We start from the raw sequence: 18,135 nt of genomic DNA on the forward strand, positions 1-18,135 counted from the left end.
GCGCAAAAACTAGTGCAGAAAAATTTAGGGCTAACCACACATACTCTAGTGTTTAAAATCTATATTACTCTGTTAAGAACGTAATATAGACATCTAGTGCTTCCATAGCTTCACTCTCCGCTTGCAGCTACCACACCGCACAAAAAATAGTGCAGAGTAAGCACTCAAATCCAGGGCCCCTGCTCCAGAAATTTAGGGTTAACCACCAAACCACACGTATCTTAGTGTTTAGAAATAAACAATAATTATATTTGAATAAATATCTCAATAACCATCAGACCACACGTATCATAGCAAAGCATTGACAACTGACTAGTTTACTAATTAATTAGGTAGCATTTGGTTCTAGAGTATGGTAGAATAGCGCCTCTTTATTTATAATTTGTTGTCGTTTGGATTGATTCTATATAGAACGACGGAGTGATTTTAAAAATAAAAAAATATTCTCAAATATTGAACCATTTGTCTCTTCAAAATCTTCGGGTCCTATCCGCTCACAATGACGGAGCTATTCCATCCCAACTATCTCTAGAATCGAACACTATCTTACTGTCCCCTTGTCGCATATAGTGCCTTGCTTACTGGACCGCATACAAGTCATGTCAGAAGCCGTCTTTACCTTGAGAATCATTTGTGTACGCATCTTCAGATTGATATGAATAAATAGCATCTTTCGAAGAACAGGACCCAGAAAATTCTCCCTGTATACTTCTCTTTTAGGCATATATAATATCAGATTCCCTACTCTATCGTCTCTCGGAGAGTCAGTGACAAAGGAATCTCTTTATTTCAATTAGTATTCTATTGTTGTTGCTCCATGATTCGTAGATCCCCAGTTCATGCATGATGATGCGTCGTGAAAGACTATTTCTAAGGCCTTGTTCGGTTAATCTCGTTACATATGGATTGGACCGGATTGGAAAAAATTAAGAAAAAATTTGATTTACTTGAGATTTAAATCCATCCAATCCCACTCAATCCACATGCATTAAGAGCTAACCGAACAAGCCTTAATTTGGTTGCTTGGTTGGGCGCCCTAGCTAAGGTGAGAGCTATATTCAAGCAGACAAGAGGGTGGTATATGAAATATTTGCAATCTGGAAGCACCTGAAACAAAAATATTTTTCATACTCGCATATCATTACTTTTATTTTTCAAAATACAGTACTTATTAAAGAAAGACACAATTGCACTACTCACCATCTGACACGTGCACATGCGCGCATCACAAGAGAGATGCATGGCTAGCTATAGCATAACTCTGCGTATATATGCAATTGAAACAATAATTCGATTTAAATAGTAGCCCTTTGCGTCAAATCAAAGATATGATTTAAGACGTAACGAATATACTCCACCACATGGAAATCATGTAAGTTATGATTACTTCACGATATTGCTGGAGCCGAGAAATTCCCACTGCGATGACACCCACTACAGTAAACGAATCAACGTCCGACGGCCAAAACCGTCGGACATAAGAACTAAACCGTCGGAAATAGGTTATTTCCGACGGCAAAGACTTATCTCCGACGGCTTTAAGCCGTCGGCGATAATTCGTCGGAAATAGTGCAATGTCCGACGGCAGCCGTCGGACATAAGCTATCTCCGACGGCTGCGCCTGACCGTCGGAGATAACAAATCCCAACCGTTTTACCGGTCGGAATGTGGGCCCCACAGGTTTAAGTCCGACGGCTCGTAGCTAGGCCGTCGGACATAAGCTTTCCTTATGTCCGACGGTATTTAATGCCGTCGGAGATAACACAAGGTTATGTCCGACGGCTAACACTAGGCCGTCGGACATAACAAATTACAGAATTTACACAAAATTCTGTTTTTTAAAAAATCTGACATTTACAAAACAAAAACAGATTCATGCACATATACACATTCACATTCACAATCACAAATATACACATTCTAATAAGTATTCACAATCACAAATAGTCTCACATAAATATTAACATTCACAAATTTAACATCAACATATAGGTTCGACGGTTGCAAAGTGTTGCAAAGTGTTGCAAAATGAAATTGTGTCTCACAAACAAGTGTTGCAAAGTGTTTCATAAAAAAACATCACATCACGACACATCAATCATATCCATCGTCTGGATGGTTCGAGTAGCCACCTCCTCCGGCTGGACTCTGCGTGTTGAAAATGGTGTTCACCCACGAATTTGTTGTGTCGTCCTGACCAGACCCATCTCCAGGTGCGGCAACTGAAGCGGGTGGTGTCTGAAATCCCTATAACACAAGCACATGAAATAGTAACCACTCAGTTGTTCATTTAAACACATAAGACATTTATGAACATGTCACACACGCATATGTGTACATACCATAGGGAATTGTGACGGAGGCGGAGGCGGAGGTGGAGGCGCCAACATTGGAAAGGATAGGTCCTAAACCCACCCAGGAGTGACCGACGAGGCCGTGTTTATGACAAGACATGTGGTCGTGCGAAATTTCGGCAGCATAACCCCGCTGTTCTCCAATCGCACGCCTAAAAATGGTGCAATTGGAGAACAGAGGGGTTATGCTGCCGAAACTAAGCAGGAGCACATGCTTTTGTCATAAACACGAACTCTGTCGGTCACCCCGAGGCTGTCCAATAAAAGGACAATTCCGGCCCAACATACCTCACATGCGTCGCTTGTAAGGTGTGTTGGGCCGAAACGGGTGACGCCTAGGTTTCGTTTGTTCACACTACGATACACTATGATTAACTAGAATCATCGTGTATTATTAAATAATTAAACTAATAAACCACAATACAATATTACATACGAAATAACATTGTTATGAATGACAAATCATATAAAATGACCTTATTTCCGAGGGCATAATAATTACCCTCGGAAATTTAAAATTTAAATTATCTAAAGCACCACTAAATAAACTAAAACAAGGTAATTTAATTACGTAATCAAATTTAGGCCATATAATCAAATTTCGCCAAATAATCAAATTTAGGCCATCGGATATAATAAGATAAACATTATTTAACATACTAATTATTTAATAACAACATTAGAAACTATAAAACAATATTAATATATACAAAATAAATCTAAAAATACTTACTTTGATAATATGGCGGGCGGAGATGTAGCCGGCAGCGACGGGGCACCCCTGTTGACGTGAGCGACGGGGCGAGCGGGGCGGCGACCGGCGGCCGGCGGCCGGCGGCGACGGCGGCTGGGCGGGGAGGCGTGTGGGCGGGGCTGCGTCGACGGCGGTGGGGCTTTGGGAGGCGGGGCGGCGGGGCAGTGGGAGGGGCGGCGGCGGCGCGGCGGCGCAGTGGGCGACGGCGCCGGGCAGCGGACGGCGGCGGCGCAGTCGACGGCGGCGGCGCGTGGGCAGAGACAGAGAAGAGAAGAGAAGAGCGCGCGCGTGGAAATGAACCGCGCGCCGGTTCCTGCGGATTAAAAAGTCTTACCTCCGACGGCTACGCTGCCAGCCGTCGGACATAACCTTATCTCCGACGGCTGCCTTCGAGGCCGTCGGAGATAAGCGCTATTTCCGAGCGCCCTTTGTGGCCGTCGGACATAATCTTATCTCCGACGGCCTCGTAGGCCGCCGTCGGAGATAAGGCGGCCGTCGGATGTTTATTAGTTTACTGTAGTGACCCCTTTAATTTTCCGCCATGTGGATCGTCGCAAACACACAGCAGGAAACAGAATGAGCGAGCCTGAAGCCGTCACAAGTTAATCGAAATCGTCGTTATTTAATTAAATAACTTCGGACGCCATGCTCTAATATCCGACCCCGCGCATACAAGCGTCCCAAAAAATAGGATAAAAGTTATTTCTATAGTTTTCGACGGCTCTTGTTGGAAGTGAATAACTTCTAGCCTCAAGACAGCCATCAACCACTAACATTTGTCGCATTGTGGCACCATCGGAAGTTACTGACTCCAGTACTACTACCCTCAACATAAAACCACAAAAACACACACACATAGACTAACAGTCTATACACATTTGTCTCTATGTATGTGTTTGTGTGATCTGATGTTCATACTAGGGTATACTAGTCTCGTTAGTGTTAGCAGGCTGCTTGTTTCCTAGCACAACTTAAGACATATAAACAGCAACGTTCATCAACCTTCTTACGCAATTCTTAAGAATAAAAAATCGTAGCTTTCAGGGAAAAAAAATTTGTTATTGCAAACTTCTTACGAATATACAAGATTATAAACTATGTTCATCAACCTTGTTATACAATCCTTAGATACATTTGAGATCCTCAAAACCACAAGTGTCTAGCCAAATGATACACATGGAATATATTTCTGATGCAAAATTGGTTTGGGCAATTCATCGAACACCTATTGGACATTGAATGGCACAAACCTTAGAGAAATTTACTGATATATGCAATGAACTACTTAGAAAAAGAGGCGAACATAGGTGGAGGATGCAAAGGCACATGGAGGATGGATGTTGTGGGCTACGGAAGGAGGCCAAGGCGCGCGGAAGGAGGATGAGAAATTCGTGGGTAGGCCGGCAGTTCGCTTGGGAGTGGAGGCTGGTTGAGCTGTGGGGCTACAACATCACAGGCGCGATGGTGCATGGGCTAACGACATGTGGGTGCAGCGGCAGGGCATGGGGGTGACACATCAATGGTGCAATGGCGTTGGGGCGCAGGCCAGCGGTGTGCAGGCATGGCGTTGGGGCCCTTGGGCTATGCACCAGCGACGCGGTGGTAGGCTGGTGGCACGGTTAGAGGCCGGCTCAGTGTCCTGTGCACACTTGTTTTTCAAGGAAAGATCATATGATAGTCTCCTAGATGGGATGAATAGGTGACACCTTTAAAAACCCAAATTAATGGTTAGCTCAAAATTAAGATCCAAGAGAGTAGAAGAAGTGAGAGAAGTTATTGCACTTGATGCCCAAATTGATTGCGGAATTAGTTCAAGGGCAAAAACTCAAGTGAAGATCAAGAACTTAGAGAGGAAGAACAAATCACAGTAAAGTAAAGTACACAAGCCACGACGATTTTTACTCTGATTCGGCCAAGCCTCAAATGCTTGCCCACATCCATGTTGCTCTAGGCTAGCGCACCGGACCGGTTCGGTGTACCACTGTATCGGGAACAGTAGCAGAAGCTCTAGGATCCTGAATGGCGCTTTTCAAATCCAGCCGGCACCGGACCGCCACATGTCAAGTAGTCGTTGGAGATGCCCGTTGGAGCCGAAGTAACTGTTACCCACGAGGTTCGGTGCACCACCAGACCTTGGTCCGATGAATTTTAGCTAAAAACCTGACGTTGAACAATTCTTGTATGTCGAGGTATGGTGCATCGAGACCAGTGTCTGATGCTATCACACCCGGTTTTAGAAGGCAAACCGAATGCGAACCATGTACGTGCTAGGATCAGAAATTCACATACACAGTGATTACATAAATGACTCATCATAGCACAATGCTTCGAATAACAATAAAGATTAAGTAACAATATTAAAGACTAGAGTCATTTACATAATATAAATCAAAGTACACATAATAGAAACGTAGCCAACGTAAATAAACCCACCATAGGCAGCTGACTAGGGGAGGTTGCTAGCCTAATCCTCGAACTCATAGACGTCCTGGAACTCCTAAAGATCCGCCTCAACACTTTCTTCTTCTTCATTACATGAACTTAGATTGCACCAACGACAACCTAGTGTTTTGTAAGCAAGGGTGGGTATACATCAACGTACTCAGTAAATGTCCCATTTGGCTGAGGTAGACTAACTTTATGTGGAGTTAAGCACAAAACAGTTGCTTTTAGTTGGTCAAGTATTTATTATTAGTGGAAGCCAAGTTTTAGCAATAACCAACCCGTGAACCATTTCCTCGTCGAGGAACATCATTATCATCATCGAACCAAAACCATTAATAGAACCATTGTATCTCAGAACATCTGTATCTCTATTCAAAGAGGATCCTAAGGCCACTCATAACCATGAGCACGGCTGATATATCAGTTTCATTACACTCTGTAGAGGTTGCACACTTTACCTGTCACACCTGGATTTAAGGGATAAAGCTGAGTGCGTCTCATATGTGCGCCAAAGAAGAACATCACATATAATGACAAAGTCTATAGAGATAAATGTCACAAGTATCATTATTACTTAGCGGAAGTCTTACAAAATTAAATGATAATAATAAAACGAACTAATATTATTCCTTGGCACCATCAAGCTAACTGGGGGACGCCACCTAGACAACTCGTACTCCTCATTATAGGGCGGCTCCTCTTGGACCACCTGCTCTTCACCTGTGGGGGTTTGTATATCACAAGTGAGCTCACAAAAGATCATAGCTCAAAAGTTGTGGGGAATAATGTGCATGAACTCACCAATGACATCAAACACCCTATTTAACCTTCTTTTACGTCGGGCACCAAAGGCAGTATTCATAACTTCGTCCTCAACCTTGGTGTATACCCCCAACAACTCGTCACTAGTCGCTTCAATGGCCTCAAGCCAATCGTCATCCGGTTCGCCAAACTAATCCCTATAGCGGTAAGTATATTTCAGACAGACATGTCCGCCTTCGCTTGAGCTGGTGTCAGTTTCCTTCGGCATTTCCCACTTGTTAACAAGAGGCCATATCTTGAAAGCTAAATGTTCTTGAACCAAATCTCTGAAACCGATGTAGCTGCACACAGTGTTCAAGGCTACCAAACATGCTTGAGTTTTTTTCAGAATTCACGATGGTAGGCCTCCTAATGCCGAAGCATGATTGAATGAGTCGTTGAATCACATCCTTAACATCCTCCCTCTCAGCCAAGTCATTTTTAACATAACACCAATGCTTCATCCAGGATCCTGGCCATTTTTTCGAAAGGTTGAAACAGGGTATCTCGCATTAGAGCGATATGTGAAGGAATAGCAGCCGAAAATTGTTGTGATATTGTTCCTTTCTGATTCTCTTCGTCTGGTAAGATAGTTTGTGGATATTGCAGAAGCAGTCGGCATCTAGCTCTAGCCCTTGGCTCCTCATCGCCAAAATGAAAACTCCAACTTTAATCAAAGCTTCGGGAGTAAGCTAATGAAGGAATATCTCAAATCTCTTTAGCACTTTGACTAGCATTCTGTGCAGGGGAAATCATAGCCCAGCCTTCATAAAACTTCAAAAAACCACCACTTCGTCTGCCTTAGGAAGAGGAATAGTGTTCTCCCCTCCGACTCTCACTATGCATATATCATGAAAATATTTTCCCTTCATTGTTTTAATTTATCCTTTCTAGGCAGTAGATTTTCTGAAGACAACATGGCTTGGACTCCATGACCAATCTTCACCGCTATCAACATCAAAATCGTCACTGCCCATAAAATCTTCAGATAGTCCAGCAAGAATTTCACTGGTTATTTTCTTAGTATTGGTCCTTTCCATATCTTCATAAAACCTAGCCAAGACAGGGTCTTCACTCCTCTTATCTTCGGCCATCTGAACATTGATTAAGCAAAAAAGCCGAAGCTAGAAAACGAATTTAATTGCAATAGCTCAGAAAAAACTAGTATAAGCCAGTAGCACAAAAAATATTTTGTTACAACCCTCATATATATACACAAAACACCACAACAAAGTGGCCCTCACAGTTCAAAAAGTTCCACTATTCTAGCGAAGGGAAGGTGTTTTTTCGGACCTTCGACATAAGTCCTTGGTTCGTTTCACAAACTGAGTTTGTTACAAGGAAACAAACTAATACTGCAATGGGATACTGTGGCGGAACCGCCCGAATTATTCCAGCTTAAGTGCCTAAGTCACGCCTTAGAGGCAGCAACACACTTAATTCGGAATAACCCGTCAGTTCCTTAGATCTAGTCTGATAAAGCCACTCCCCGGATCAAATACCACTAGCCCACTCGAAGGTGAGTCATAGAGAGAATACAATAAACTAGGAAACCTCATATTAAAGTACTGGAGTTATTAGATAAATCGAAGTTTTTAAGTAAACTGAAACAAGTTTGTAATTTAAACTGCAGCAGATAGTCGATAGCGTCGAATGCTGAGGAATAGGGCAAGGCCTAGCCCACTACTCCTCCTGCTCCTCTCCTGCTAGAGCAGCATCCCACTCGACCGTCCAACCCGGTGGCAGGGTGGAAGGCCAAGTCACACCGTCAACCATGTCCTGAAGCGTACCTACAAAAATGGTGCCACAAGCAAGGCTAAGTATACTAATACTTAGCTAGACTTACCCAGTGTGAGGAATCTACTCCTCTACCTCTAGACCATGCAGCTGTTTGGCTGAGGGGTTTGGTTTGCCAAAAGCACTAGCTGAGTCTAAAATCAATTTCAGCTTTTCCAATTCTAGTATCATTAACTTTAGCTAAGTTTGCTTCTTCTAAAGCATACATGGTAGAAATCATTTAGTACAATCAACATGTTATCTCGAATCAACCTCATTTCAATTTTTACTCAATGCAGTACAAGGGGTCAAGCAGTCTCATTAGCTGCGAGAAGCAGACGATTCGAATCGAGTTTTAAACCTTGCAAGGTAAACCTAAACACATGACATGTAGGGGCACTCCGTCCCCACACATATCAGTCGTCCCCATCGATTCCATGTTCGCGGCCAGGACTCACCGCCTTGGCATAAAATGCTCCACTGACCCCGGCTGCCACCGTGCAGTGACCGCACTTGTACCCACCATAGCTAGCATGGGAGACCCAGTCTCAGGATGAGTGAGGGGTAAACTCCACACCCGGCTTCACTCAGGTACTAGGTTTACCGGTTACCATATTTCCCGACATGTGCTTAGTACATTCAAACGCTTGACTCAGGTATCCACACATTAATACTTAATTCCATTTCCGTCTCATGGACAAGGCATGCACCCTGGATCCAAGTCCATAGACCATCATAAATCCAGTTATCAAAATAACTACATTCAATTCCTGACCTCACGCGAGTGCTAGAAAAATCACTCGACTTCTACCGAGATCCTAATTAGCAAAGCAGCTACTCGACCTAGCATACTAGTATCCATCTCAAAAAGGAATCCTGAGTTCATGCAACTAAGGGTTTCAAACAACTCCTACACTTAAGTGCACATTACAAGCCTATAAATATTAAGTGTAGTAAAGTAGCATATATAAACTGGTTATGCATAAAACCGGGGCTTGCCTTCAAATGTTGGGGTTGCGGGAAGATCCTCTATGGCAGGCTCGAGAGCTAGCTCCTGGTCTTCCTCGTGGACATCTCATTGCTCGGGAATGAGCACGTACTCTCCGTCAGCGAGGTTGCAATCTAATGAATGCAATGAGTAAGATATATGTATGTCATGACATGCAGTGTGGTAGTAATAGAGATGATTAATTGATAAGTAAAGTTAAATCTTACTACTGGAGTTCTAGTGGTATACTTAGCCAATTTTTTTGATCAAGTATGGTTAAGTTAAATGGTCAGATTATTTTATTGTTTTACTGATTTACCTCTAATGTCTTAGTGAAAGTTTATTATGATTCCTAGCTGAATCCATTGGGGTGAGATTCATTATTCTTCTCAGTTTATCTCTTCTTCTCCTTTTCTTTTATGCTTCTAAGGTGGGCTTGAACTACAACCTAGTTCTATAAATTTCCAAAAGTTCTGTAAAAATTACAGTAGCTTCACACTAGTGTATAACTCTTAGTCTTAAAAATTTAGGATCAAAATGTTAAGGGTTCTCTGTGTACAAAATTATCAAGTTGTAGGGTAGAGGGGGTGCTTTGAACTACAACTCTCCTTTAACAGTGGATTTTTCCTTAAAGCTTATTTTTGCTGGCATTTAGGTGTAGTAATATTACTTTGTACCAAATTTTAGCCACTAACACCTATGGGTCATTTTACTGTGATTTTCTAAAGTTCTTGGCCAATGGGGTGCTTTCTACTACCACTATACTTGAAAAATGTCAAACAACAGATTTCTAATTTTTTCTATCTTCTTCTTTATGTAAGAGCAATAATTCTAAAATTTGGCAACTTTTTGCTTAAGGAAAGGGGTAGAAATTCTTGGATTATATGGCCTTTTTCATGGGGTAGGGGGCAATGGGTGTTACCTTACATTTTTAAATAGGTTTCATATTTTTCTCTGGAGGTCTACTTCATCAATAGTTGGGTAAAAATTTATTTGGCTACTGTTGCACAATTTTAGGCTTCCTTATGATTTAATTAGAACATGGGCCAATTCCATATTTTAATTGTTTAGCTCACTTATTGTGAGGGATTGGGGTGTCTATTATTTTTGTAGTGGTGCTCTAGCAGTTAGGAGTACACTGAATTTTATTTACCCTCTTTACAGTGGTCCTTGTATTTTAATCATGGTTTTCCTTGATTTCTTAGTGCCTAATAAATATTTAACCTTGGATCAGCTCTGGACTAGGTTTTTCTGTATTTTTCCTATGTTCCCTATCGCTTACGTATACTAGGAAAAATGTGTTCCTTCCCTGTTTCTTATTTTCCACTATTTTCCTTAATTTTCTAAGTTTTGGACAGATATAGTCTTTAATAGCAAAACTTGAGTTAATCTTGTATACTGGGGTGCTTACTATTTGTAAACAGTGCATATGTTGGGTATGTATCTCCACAAATTTTCTTAAGCCTACACAGAAGCATTTCTATTTTTATTTGTATTTATAAGGTTTAGACAGTTTCCTTATTTAATTCAAAACTCTAAAAATTAATGCAGAAAACATGGGGTTTACTATTTTTGCCTGATAGTTCATATTATTTAGAATCCAGCAAAATTGGTTTGACAAATTTTGGTTAAATATTTCTCAAGTTATGAATTTCCTAAGTTCTTTGTTCATTAAAAATAATAATCAGAAATGGTTAAATGGGAAATGACTTTGCATCGGGGTCCCTAGCGTGTGTTTCTAATTTCCTTACAGACTAGTCCTCGGGTCACTACTTAAGCGTGCCATTGACAATTCAGAAAACCCCATGGGGTTTTACTAAACCTAACCTGAGGTCCTTCCCCCAATTAAACAGTGCCCACGACGGAGGAAATGGCGGAGGGGCTTACCGGCGGAAAGGTTGCTCCAGTGAGGTGGTCGAGGGCGTAGAGGAGGTTATGACGGTCACGTCGATGTGCGGATCGTCACCGGGGATGGTCCGCGTAGGCCGGTCCACGTGCGCTGGCGGGGGAGCTCGTCGGTGGAGAGGGCTCCGGCCTATCCAGGGCGGTAGAGTTCAATTAAACCAGTCAGCGAACTTCACTAGGTGACAGGGGAGGCATGGACGCGAGAAATTGAAGAATGGTTCACCTGATAGCTCGGTCTACGTGCGGTGGCGAGCGGCCGAAGTCCGGCGATGGTGATCTCACTATTCCAGTGGGGCAGGGCCTCGATCCTTGTTTGGAGAAGCTTCATGGCTCCTCGGGGAAGCTGTCCAGAGGCTCGGGTGAGGCTAGGGGTATCTGAAAATGGTTGGTCGTGATGGCCGGCGCTCGGGTGGCTCGGGCGGGCGGCGCAGAGCTCGCCGGAGCTAATGACGGGGTCTGGTCAGCGAGGGTAAGTGTGGAGTGAGGTGTGGCGCGTCCGGGGGTGGTCTTTAAGGGCGCGGGCGAGCACGGCCGAGGGTGGCTCTGACATGCGCTCAGGGGGTGCGTGGGTGAGCGCCAGTGCGCGCTCTAGCGCCTAGGCACGGCGTCGAGCACGAGGCAGCGCAGAGAGTGGTCAAGTTCAAGCGCGGATTGACTCCAAATCTTCGCGATTATGGCCATGATCCCGTTAAGAGATCTCTTCACCTGACCTTCCTTTGTCATTTATGTGTGGAGTCTTATGGGTTTTGCTGACTGGAGCCAAAGATATGGAGTGATGAAGTATGGTTTGTCTCACTGCTAAAACCCAAGATGAAATCCCAGATTTGACGTGTCTAGGGCACGAATCTCGATGCCATCTTCACACACGTGCATAGGGGTTAATTTAGCACAATTTTGTCAATGGGGGCTTAAGAATTTGAGCTAGGGATCAACGTGAACATGCTCGAGTTCTAAGTGAGGGCTGAAATTCAGAAATCTGAATTTTCAGATTTCCCTAGAGAGCTCCCACTTGGATGGCCTTTTTGGGGATTTTATTTAATTATTTTGGCCAAACTTTTCTAATAGTTATTGTAGCTTAATTAGTGTATTTCAACTTTTATAGTTGGCCTAAGCCATGATTCCATGTTTTTCATGGTCTTTTTACCAATTTCTTCCTTTTTACTTAAATGGTCCATTTAAGCTTATTCTAGGGTTTAGACATTTTCCCCACTTTGAGTGCATGATATGATTTAGGCATGATTCTTAAGACAAAAAGACTTAGTTGAATTTGTGTTCCCAAGTTTTTGGTGTCTTTTGCTCAATTTGATTAACATGAGATAATGGTTCTTGAGTTAGCACTGAGAAGAACCCTAGGTAACACTAGGGTGTTACAGCCTTCCCCCTTAAAGGAATCTCGTCCCGAGATTTGGGTCAGAGTCCTTCGGGGTGAAGAGAAGGTTATGGCTTGCTTGAATTTGGTGGTTTGTTCATTAAGGTTCCTCTTAGTAAACTGCTCTTTGAATGTCATCCTCTTTGCAACTTCAGAAGGAAGTCCTTTTAGTTTTAGTTTTACAACTAACTCATTTTATGTTAAGGTCAATTTTCATATATTTAGATTCAAAGGGCAGGTTAGGGATTGGGCATGGTTACGTACCGATTCCCTTAGGTAGACAATCGGCGAAGTTCGAACGTAGAAATTCCTCGGTCTCCCAAGTAGCCTCTTCCTCTAAGTGATTGCTCCATTGGATCTTATACATTTTCATCAATTTAGCCCGAGTTGATCTTTCTTTGCAATCCAGAAACTTGGAAGGGTACTCTTGATATGATAGATCTGGTTCTATCTCCACTTCTAGTTCTACTATGATCTCGGTTGGCAATCGAACACATTTCTTCCATTGGGATACATGGAATACATTGTGGATGGCAGACATTTTTGGAGGTAACTTCAATTTGTATGCCACGGGTCCACATGCTACCACAATCTCATAAGGTCCAATGTAGCGAGGGGCTAACTTGCCTTTGATCCCAAACCTTTACACTCCTTTGGTGGGCGATACTTTCAGATATATGAAATCTCCCACTTCAAACTGGAGGGGTTTTCTTCTCTTATCATGGTAACTCTTCTTCCTGGCTTGAGCAGCTTCTAGATTCTTCTTGATTAGTTTGACTTTCCTTTCGGCTTCAGTCACTAAGTCAGGTCCAAAGATTTCTCTTTCTCCAGGCTGAGACCAGTTGAGAGCTATTCGACACCTTCTTCCATATAGGGCTTCAAAAGGTGCCATCTTCAGGCTGGATTGATAACTGTTGTTCTAAGCAAACTCTGCCAAAGAGAGGTACTTATCCCAGTTCTTGCCGCAATCGATCGCACAAGCCCTTAGCATATCTTCGAGAATTTGATTGACCCTTTTGGTCTGACCATCAGTCTGAGGGTGGTAAGTTGTACTCCTTATTAGCTTGGTTCCCAAAGATGCTTGCAATTGCTCCCAAAATCTGGTAACGAATTGGGCTCCTCGGTCAGAAACAATGGTTCGGGGTAACCCATGCAAACACACGATTCGGTCAATATACAACTCTGCATACTTTTGAGCCTTATCAGTGGTGTGCACTGGAAGAAAATGTGCCACTTTCGTCAATCAATCCACAATGACCCAAATCGAATCATGATGCCGAGATGTGTTGGGCAGACCCACAATGAAATCCATGCTGATGTCATCCCATTTCCACGAAGGTATTGATAGGGGTTGTAGGGCACCAGCTGATTTTAAGTGGCTTGCCTTTATCCTCTGACATGTGTCACATTCTGATACATATCGAGCTATTTCCCTCTTCATTCTGGTCCACCAATATAGGGGCTTTAGATCATGGTACATCTTGGTGCTTCCCTTGTCTGACTTGCACCTTATGCTTCCTCCCTCTGTCTTGGTTTGGTGCTGGCATCTGCCTCTGCTGATTCCTTGGGCAATTCTTGGCATAATGACCCACATTGCCACAAGTGAAGCACTTGTTCCCATTTCCCTGGCAGAACTTCTGCTGCTGAGGTTGATTGTTCCTTGGAGCGGGAGCTATAAAGAGGTTGGGTGCTTGCTGCTGCTGAGGTGGCCTGATCACCCATCTTCCTGCCTGCTGCTGAAATCCTCTGCTCTGATTGTTGGAGACAATCCTAAACCTCTGGGGTGGAGCTGAGGGTCCCGACATTGGTGCCTTCCTCTTCTTCTCTGCCCGATGAGCTACAATACAGTCTTCCTATGATATGGCCAGGTTGACCAACTTATTAAAACTATCAGCTCGAACAGTGTTGAGACGCTCACACAGCTTGGTGTTGAGACCTCTGAGGAAGCGATTTATCTTCTTTTCATCAGAGTCTGCATGATAACCCGCGTACTGGCACAGGTCATTGAAGGCCTGGGCATACTGCAATATAGTGTGGGTCCCTTGAGTTAATGCCAGGAACTCATTCAGCTTGCGATCCAGAATCCCTGCTAGAATGTGATGTCCCCTAAAGGCAGTCTTGAACTCCTCCCATGTCACTTCATGACCAATAGGTAGCATGGCGTGGAAATGGTCCCACCATGTCCGAGCAGGTCCGCGAAGCTGCTGCGCGGCGAAGCGAGCTTTGGCGTCATCAGGGAAGTCTCCCATGAAGAGGGGAAACTTGGACTCCACGACACGTAGCCACACGTTGGCATCAAGCTGGTCCTCTGCCTTGGTGAATAGTGGTGGCTGCTTGCTCAGGAACTCCTGATAGGTTGTCGCGGCCGGAGGTCGCTGCGGCTAGCCTCCACCATACTGCTGAGGGTGGGGCTAGCGCTGCAAAAGCTGTCGAAGAATTTCATTCTGCTGAGCCATCAGCTGCTGCACCATGGGAGCTGGAGGAGGTGGCGGGAGAACTTGCTCGTCCTGCCCACGACACTGCCTAGCTGCCATCTGAAAACAGAGATTGCCGCCATTGTTATCCCAATTCACAATTCCGAACAATATGCTTTATATCATACGGAAAGAAAATGTCATAACATAACATCGACTCGAACGAGGATAACATGATTACATTCACTTCATTACTCGCAAAAGTTCTCCTGGGTTACATCAGTTCAGGGGAAAGTACCCGTAAGCCTAGTCCAAAATCTGATGCCAACTAAGCTCGTGCGGGTTTCTATCCTCCTAATGCGTCAAGTTAACCCATCAACCCTGAGTAGTGGAAGCAACACTGGATACGGGCGAAGGGGCATCTCGGAGGGAGTCGCATTGGTACCAGGGGCTGGTCCTAATTCCTCGGGAGCATCTTCTCCCTCGCTTTCGGCCTCGTTTGCCTCCATCTCCAGGTGGTGCATGCCCAGGTGGTCGTTAGCTTCCTCAAGCTCCTCCTGCACATCATGGAGCTGGTTTTCCAGGACATCAATAGTGTTGTCCCGGATTTCCACCTGTTGCTCCAGGGTGGCGATGCGCTGGCTCAACTGTTCCACCTGTAGGTCCTTCTCCACCAACTCTGAAGATAGGTCGACCACGAAGTCCCCTCGGCCGTCGAGGGTGAGCTTGGTGGTCTGAGCGAGGTTAGCAAGGTGTGCCATGGCGTCGCTCTATAGGGCCTGTAGGTGGTACAATGCGCTCATGCACTGAACAATGATCCTCCCAACTAAGTCGGGATACATAGCCCACACGTCCTTCACATGACTCACATGGTTGCACCAAACATGGGGTCATCCTTCTTCTCAGCGGGGAAGAGTCCCAATGGGTGCATCACCATCTCCAAGGGATGGTAGCCGCAGAAAGTCGTCAGGGTCTTCATAGCTGCTGCCTCGGTGGTGTCGTTCGACCTGAATCCAATAGTCTCGGAGTCAAGGGAACGCCAACCCGACTGAAGGGGGTGTGCCTCCAGAGTCAGCCAGACTCAGCAACGTGGCACCTGATGCTCCTCGTACAGCTGCACCATGTACAAAGGGGGCGTAGGGTAACTGGCGGAGTTGAGCACCTCCCACAAGATGGAAGGGAAACCCTCATGAGAAAGGAAATCGGAACTTAAATGAGTGTATCCTCCATTGGCGGGGGTGGGTGAAGTCATCTGTGGAAGAGGATCAGACGCAAAAGTTATGGTAGAAGAAAGAAAAATGAGAGAGCCTGGGTTGTTAAAAGGAAGTGGGTTAGATCAAATTTTTACTCCTTTAATTCCCAATCTTTTCGTGTTTTATAATGCATGCATGCTAAAAAGAATGTCTCCTCACTGAATCAGAATGGTGCCTTTAGGGCATCCTTGAAATCCTAAGACTAGTCCATAGGGCCTACTTAAATAGCCACCTGTTTTCCCCACTATTCCTAAGGCCTTTCGTCCTAGGTCTAGCGTTATAGTTATGACGATTCCAATTCTGGTTTCTAAGCAAGTTTTAAATTTTGAAAAGTTGGTATTCGCGATTTATTGCTTTCTCTATGATGGTATTTGCTCCGATACCAGCTGTGGCGGAACCGCCCGAATTATTCTAGCTTAAGTGCCTAAGTCACGCCTTAGAGGCAGCAACACACTTAATTCAGAATAACCCGTCAGTCCCTCGGATCTAGTCTGATAAAGCCAATCCCCGAGATCAAATACCACTAGCCCACTCAAAGGTGAGTCACAGAGAGAATACAATAAAGCAGGAAACCTCAAATTAAAGTACTGGAGTTATTACATAAATCGGAGTTTTTAAGTAAACTGAAACAAGTTCGTAATTTAAACTGCAGCGAATAGTCGATAGCATCGAATGCTGAGGAATAGGGCAAGGCCTAGCCCACTACTCCTCCTGCTCCTCTCCTGCTGGAGCAGCATCCCACTCGACCGTCCAACCCGGTGGCAGGGTGGAAGGCCAAGTCACACCGTCAACCATGTCCTGAAGCGTACCTGAAAAAATGGTGCCACAAGCAAGGCTGAGTGTACTAATACTCAGCTAGACTTACCCGGTGTGAGGAATCTACTCTTCTACCTCTAGACCATGTAGCTGTTTGGCTGAGGGGTTTGGTTTGCCAAAAGCACTAGCTGAGTCTAAAATTAATTTCAGATTTTCCAATTCTAGTATCATTAACTTTAGCTAAGTTTGCTTCTTCTAAAGCATACATGGTAGCAATCATTTAGTACAATCAACATGTTATCTCGAATAAACCTCATTTCACTTTTTACACAATGCAGTACAAGGGGTCAAGCAGTCTCATTAACTGCGAGAAGCAGACGATTTGAATCGAGTTTTAAACCTTGCAAGGTAAACCTAAACACACGACATGTAGGGGCACTCCGTCCCCACACATATCAACTGTCCCCATCGATTCCCCGTTCACGGCCAGGACTCACCGCCTTGGCATACAATGCTCCACTGACCCCGGCTGCCGCCGTGCAGTGACCGTACTTGTACCCACCATAGCTAGCATGGGAGACCCAGTCTCAGGACGAGTGAGGGGTAAAGTCCGCGTCCGGCTTCACTCAGGTACTAGGTTTACCGGCTACCATATTTCCCGACATGTGCTTAGTACATTCAAACGCTTGACTCAGGTATCCACACATTAATCCTTAATTCCATTTCCGTCTCATGGACAAGGCATCCACCCTGGATCCAAGTCCATAGACCATCATAAATCCCATTATCAAGATGAATACAATGAATTCCGGACCTCGCGCGAGTCTAGAAAAATCACTCGACTTCTACCGAGATCCTAATTAGCAAAGCAGCTACTCAACCTAGCATACTAGTATCCATCTCAAAAAGGAATCATGAGTTCATGCAACTAAGGGTTTCAAACAACTCCTACACTTAAGTGAACATTATAGGCCTACAAATGGTGGGCCTGCGGGGAGATCCTATGTGGCAGGCTCGGGAGGTGGCTCCTGGTCTTCCTCGTGGACAGCTCCTTGCTCGAGAATGAGCACGTACTCTCCGTCAGCGAGGTTGCAATCTAATGAATGCAATGAGTAAGATATATGTATGCCATGACATGCTGTGTGGTAGTAATAGAGATGATTAATTGATAAGTAAAGTTAAATCTTACTACTAGAGTTCTAGTGGTATACTTAACCAATTTTTTTTGATCAAGTATGGTTAAGTTAAATGGTCAGATTATTTTAGTGTTTTACTGATTTACCTCTAATGTCTTAGTGAAAGTTTATTATGATTCCTAGC

At 44.2% G+C, this 18,135-nt stretch overlaps 1 long non-coding RNA gene across 1 annotated transcript; it reads right to left on the bottom strand.

The window, feature by feature from the left end:
• Positions 1-1,924: 1,924 nt before the first annotated feature.
• LOC109940344 (uncharacterized) lies at positions 1,925-2,377 on the bottom strand. The gene is made up of 2 exons (XR_002263144.1): positions 2,343-2,377; positions 1,925-2,247 (listed from the first exon to the last, which is right to left on the bottom strand). It is a non-coding gene; the product is annotated as an uncharacterized lncRNA (long non-coding RNA).
• Positions 2,378-18,135: the final 15,758 nt, after the last annotated feature.

Source organism: Zea mays, chromosome 6, assembly GCF_902167145.1.
Source record: "Zea mays cultivar B73 chromosome 6, Zm-B73-REFERENCE-NAM-5.0, whole genome shotgun sequence".
Lineage (NCBI taxonomy): Eukaryota > Viridiplantae > Streptophyta > Magnoliopsida > Poales > Poaceae > Zea > Zea mays.